This window comes from Manis javanica, chromosome 6 (genome assembly GCF_040802235.1).
Source record: "Manis javanica isolate MJ-LG chromosome 6, MJ_LKY, whole genome shotgun sequence".
NCBI lineage: Eukaryota > Metazoa > Chordata > Mammalia > Pholidota > Manidae > Manis > Manis javanica.
Window position 1 is genome coordinate 130,039,557 of NC_133161.1, and position 6,261 is coordinate 130,045,817.

The 6,261-nt window shown below is 31.5% G+C and overlaps 1 long non-coding RNA gene across 1 annotated transcript; it reads left to right on the top strand.

The window, feature by feature from the left end:
• Positions 1–1,157: 1,157 nt before the first annotated feature.
• Positions 1,158–4,428, top strand: LOC140850197 (uncharacterized). Its single transcript, XR_012132882.1, has 3 exons — positions 1,158–1,223; positions 3,567–3,698; positions 4,352–4,428. It is a non-coding gene; the product is annotated as an uncharacterized lncRNA (long non-coding RNA).
• Positions 4,429–6,261: the final 1,833 nt, after the last annotated feature.

Below are 6,261 nucleotides of genomic sequence, written 5' to 3' on the forward strand. Positions count from 1 at the left end.
GGGAGAGCAAGCCATCATTTGTTTACTTTTGTTGTACTGCAGTTTTGGGGAGTCATAGCTCATAAATTAAAGATCTTAACACTGTATAGAATGCTTTTTAAGTAGAAAGATGATAAGGGTACTAGGACTTAACCATCTGAATGAAAAATAGAAGAGCTCTTCCCTCCCCACAAAATTCCTTGAATAAAGCTTGGTGCCACACTGCAAATAGTAGGAAGTAAGCATGCACTTACAAAAGAAAGAATTTTAATTGCAAAATGACTGAATTATTCAGGCACAGAGGAAAATTTTCCTATTTTGTGTTCAGTAGAACCTATAATTGGTTTTTCTTTGAGCCAGTACCTTTACTTTAGTTTTTAGGAAACATTGTATTACCTTGTTATATCGAAAGTGTGGATTCTGGAAACTTAACAGAAATAGGCTTGAAATCCCGCTCCCCCTAGTCACTCCCTTAACCTAATTTTCTGATTTTCAGTTTCTTCCTCTGTGAGGTGGGGCCAGTAGTACTCACTGTGTAGGACTGTTGTGAAGATTGTGTTAATGAGGACTAAGTAGGTAAAAGCATGTCGCGCACAGTGTCTGGCAAAACACAAGTCTCGTGTAACCCCTTATTCCTTCTCCTTTCTACTATTTCTCTTTCATTATGTTAAATTTATGTTTGAACAGTAAAGGAGTTATCTTTTAATTTGTTTGTATGGTTATTAAAAAAGGAATATTTTACTGAAAAGGCTATTTAAAAAATTAGTAGTATTTACAACATAGGCATACTTTTTAATTCCCATTATTTAGTAAATTGATTTATGTACTTTGTATGAAATTAGAAAAGCAAGTAATCACCATTTTTTAGTTTTCTTAGCTATCCCTTTGTAGGGATCGTACTTAAAAAATCTTTATCTTATTTAAAAATATTTATTTTATTTAAAAACTTTATCTTTTTAAAAATAAACAGGTCAAAAAATAAACATGATGTTACTTTCTTTTTGTTTTTTTTAATAGCCTGGTTGTTGCCAATGGTGGTCTGGGTAACGGTGTGAGCAGGACGCGGCTGCTCCTGGTCGGCCGAGCGGTGGACGCTCTCCTGATGCCGCCTACGAAGCCCTACTCGTTTGTAAGACACAAAACTACAGAAGAATCCGAGAAAGCCTGTGTTACCCTCAATGGAAAAGAAATAATGAATGATTTAGGACAAAAGATCATTCTGTACTTGAATTTTGTGGAAAAAGGTATATTATCATACAGACATCTTTTTAAAAATACCTCTTTGCTTTTGTATGAGTTTTCTTAAGTTGGGAGGTTCAAAATCGGACCCAGCCCCTTTTTGTTTGACAGACATTCTAAGCGTGTGGTTTTGCCTTTTGTGACCCGTAGTTGAAGGGAGGTGATTTAGATATTGCCTACTTGTAAGGAGCTGGTCCCACCAACCCAGCAATGTATTTATTATACATGTTACTTATTTTGGAATGCTGCTACCTAATTGTGTTTTTTTTTCATTTAATATGTTGAGGATTCAGATGACCAATTTATTTTTCAGTGTCTTCCCAGAAGTTTTCATTTAATTACTTAAGAATTGATTGATCCAAATGTTTATGTACCAAGCTTCATATTTATGGAAGAACATTGTTATTCACAAAAGATCCCCAAAGTTTATAGTAGCACTGTCCAATAAACTTTTTGTGATATGGAAATATTCCTATGTTCGTATATGTGCTAACATGCTTGTTTGAGGAACTGATTTTTAAATTTCTAAATTTCTAAATTTTAATTTTATTTAAATTAATTAAGTTAATTTATTTAATATAAAAGCTTTATAGGCTGATTTACGGAATTACTGCAGGGATTATTACATTGTTTCACTACTCTCCCATGGATAGGAGATGTGTTAAGATGAACTTTGATTTAGACATCTAATCTCCTTCTGTTTTATTTATTTGCCGTCTATTTAAGCAATTAAAGAATTTTGTTTAGATATCCTGGGGGTGGGTAGGTGAGTATAATCTGATCAAATTTATGTTTTTGTAAAATAAGACTTAAAGGAAACTTAAAAAAATTCCTTTAAAGGTATATTTTAAAAGTTGTAATTCTCACTGCCTTTGTATTTGACTTTAAATCTGACTTCACAGATTTTTAAAACTAGATTGTATTTTATGAGTTTCTGAAAAATTGAATAGTTTTGATCATAAAATACTGTCCTTGGGTATTCCCTTAGGTAGTATGTTGAACACTTTAAGAAAGTGTACATAGTGAGTTTTGGAGTGTTCTTTATTTGAAATCCTACATTAGATCCAGATGTACTTCTAAGACTGTTTTAATCACATTTATATCCTTGGAAATCATATTTAATAGAATGAATAGAATAGAACTGTGTCTGAAATGTTTTGATACTTGTTTTGGTATCTACCACCAGATAGTTGCTAAATAGCAAGTACAAGAGATTATTAAAATTTTTTTAAAAAACTACTTAGAAAATTAAATGTGAATCACCTGTACTATAAATTACCTGTCTTAAGGAATTCTTCCCAAAGTTTTCCTTATATAATTTGAATAAATAATGTAATGCCTGGCATATAGTAAGTAGTTGGTAAATATTTATGAGATCATTCACTATTTATATTTCTGAAATATTAATAAAATCAAGTATTTTTATTACTGTTTTTATGAATTTTTATATTAAATGATTCAGAGATGAAAGCTGTTCAGCAGAGAAGGTTCAGAAACCACATTTATAACATGAATGGTCAGATAGCTTAACAGCAAATGTGAATTCCACTATTCCCTTTAGTCAGATTCTTTTTCTTTTCGTTTTAGAACTATATCTAAAATTTTGAAGGACACAGGGACTTAAATTACTTTAAATATACCAAATAAGTCTTCATAAAATGGTATTTTTATTTCTTTAAAAAGTATTATGTTGTCCATTTTTCTGTTACTTGACCATAGCTAGTATCAACAATCTAAGGGCAAAACTGAGCATTTAAATTTTTGTATTCAGTAAAGACAGTCTGACTTTTTTACAGGCATACTGTAGATATTATGAGAAACCTTGTTTCTTATGAGATTTAAAAAGTGGCTTAATCATGCTCAAATAATATTTAGGTAAATTCTATTTTATTTGCTGTTGGTAATTGTAGTGGATAAAATTTACCATAATTTTTATCCTCATCTTTATTTTTATACTTTAATATGTTGTGTGCCTTTAGCATTCTTATTTCTGAAGATGAGAATTGGGATTCTTCTGAACTGATAACTGGCTGCTGGACTGAGTTATTATTATTATTTTTTTTAAGTAACCTATGAATAATTTTTTTTCAATTTTGGTATCATTAATGTACCAATTACATGAGCAACATTATGGTTACTAGACTCCCCCCATTATCAAGTCCCCACCACACACATACCCCATTACAGTCACTGTCCATCAGGGTGGTAAGATGCTGTAGAATCACTACTTGTCCTCTCTGTGTTAAACTGCCTTCCTCGTGCCCCCCCCCCCGACCTACATTATAACTGAGTTATTTGTATGTAGGAACTAAGTTTTGTATGTGACTATCTAATTTGGTTTCCCACAGTACAGTGGAAAGAGTTGGGTCATCAAGCCTTACCTCCAGGCCTCATGGTAGTAGAAGAAATTGTTTCTTCTGATGATGAAAAAATGCTTTTGGAAAGCATTAACTGGTCAGAAGATACAGACTATCAAAATGGTGAGTAAGACTTATAAAAATCTTTATTTAAAAGTTTCTGCAAAATGCCATATTACTGCCCCTTCTCTCCTCCTTCCGTGGTGTATTAAAACTCTTAATATTTCCTCAAAATTACTGAAAGTAGCCTGGATCTAATTTTACGCAATTCATACGAGCATTAATAATAAATAATATTTATATAGTTACCAGTTTAAAACTCCAAGCTAATTAATATTAGGCAACATTTGTAGAGCTAACATTGATAAGTCCTTTCACATATATTATCTTATTTGATCCTGTTCACCCTAAGGCAAATTTCCTATGAGGAATTGGAAGTTCAGTACATACCACTGTAATATAAAGTGATCCTGGAGATATTTGCAAATTAGAGTTACTCTGACTCTTTCCAGATCAGTTAGCAGTCTTATGTGTGCCCGTGTGCATGTTTAACTCTTTCGGATTGATTGGGAGAAACTCTAAGCATTTGTTATAATTTTAGCCTTAAAAGAACAGCAGATATTAGATAAAATGTTTAATTTTATTAAAGACAATAATTTTGCAGTTAACAGGTTACCATTACTAAACAAACCTTATTCTCAGTGTCAACTTTGAAATATATAAAAGATTGCAATTATTTTCTTCCAGGTAGTTCACTTCTTTTTCTTTTCATATAGTTCAAAAGTCCTTAAAACACAGAAGAGTAAAGCATTTTGGTTATGAATTCCACTATGAGAACAACAATGTAGATAAAGATAAGCCATTACCTGGGGGTAAGTAATTGTTAATAAAAAATAATTGCTGGTTCTGAAAAATAATTTAATATATTGGAAGTCTATCCTAGTTAAGGATAATGTTTCATTTGTCATCTTCTGGTAAGCTTTTGAAACATTGAATAAATTTAAAACAAGTTAGATGCATAGTGCAGTTTTGATGTAAAAACATCATATCATGCAGATAAAGCGCCTCTTGAACACTATCCTTAGTTCTATGCTTTTTCCCAGGAGTAGTACTATTAACTGGTTAGTATATATTTTTCTAATCCTTTAAAAAATGAAAAAATGAGTTTATATCCAAATAGAGATACCTATAAAAGTATATAGTTGTTAACATGTAATATATTGTATGTGTTGTATATTCACATATTACATATATCATTCCAACGGACTCTTTTCCCTTTATGGTATGTCTTGGAGATCTTAAAGTTTTTCATTTTATTGATTGTTCAGTAATGGCTTCCTCAGTTCCCTTTTAATAGACATTTAGGTTATCTCTAGCTTTTGACTTTTACAAGTAGTGCTGCAGTGAATATCCTTGTATACACCTTTTTATGCAGTAAGCAAAAGTTTCTCTAGGGAGACAACTGAGAATTGTTGTGTCGAAGTTTTGTTCATTTTGAAATGTCAGTGGTGATGAAGTGCCCCCCAAACAGCCATACCAACATACTCAGACCAAGTGTGAACCCGTTTCCCTTCACTCCTACCAACATGTTGTATTGTAAACTTTTAACTCTCTAATTATCTGATGACTAGTGAGGTTGGCCATTTCTGTGACTTCCTTTTCATAATCTTTACCAATTTTTTTGTGTGTAATTGATTAATAATTTACCATATAATCTGATTATGAATCCTTTGGTAGAATTCTTTGTTGGAATTAAATTTATCTGTATTTTTATGACTTTGGTCTTATTTAAAAATTTTCCTTCCCTCATGAAGTAACATTTATAACTCCAAAGAAAGTAAGTTAGTACCACTTTGAAATAATTAAAATAAATTTAAATTTAACTTAAAGTAAGTGGAATAATTTAAAATAACAAGAAAGAAAGTGGTCAGGCTAATTACCAGTATGTAATAGTCAATTTTATAATTTTATTTTTTACAGAGTACTAAAATTGTCAGCAAAATTGTTCTTTTGGGTGTTTTATTTGATAAAAATCAGTAAAATAGAAGATTCTTTAGAAAATTTTGTTTGCTTGTGGGTTTTTTGTTATATTTAGATCTGACTGCTAAGTTAAAAGCTGTGTGATTATTATCACAGTGAATAATAATTTTTATTTTTGAATAAAACATGCAAAGTAAATATTTTAATGTTTCATCTTTATGATTACTGACTTCAGGTCTTCCTGACATTTGGGATAGCATTTTGAAAAAGTGGTTGAACAAAGGTTTCATTAAACATAAACCTGATCAGTTGACCATCAACCAGTATGAGCCTGGGCATGGTGAGTATTTCTTCTTAAAATTCCAGTCATGTATTTCATAACTAAGTAGATTATGTAACTCCCTAAGATCAAACATATGTTTTAGCTCGTACTAATTCCTAGTTTGCTTATATTTGTTACCTGCACTGACTTGAATCCCTTGGAAATCTACATGTTAGTCCCTTGAGGAATTTGCTTCTCAAAGGGTAAACAGACTGACACAATTGCTATTTGTGATTTTGTTTTTTTGGATCCTCTCTCAGTGTTTTATTTAGAGGGGAGAAGATGGTTTTAAAGCCATAGGAGGCACGTATAATGGAAGAAACCAAATCAGTTTACAGATGCGGAGATGAAGGCTAATTGGTTGGGTAGTCTTGCTCTCCTCCT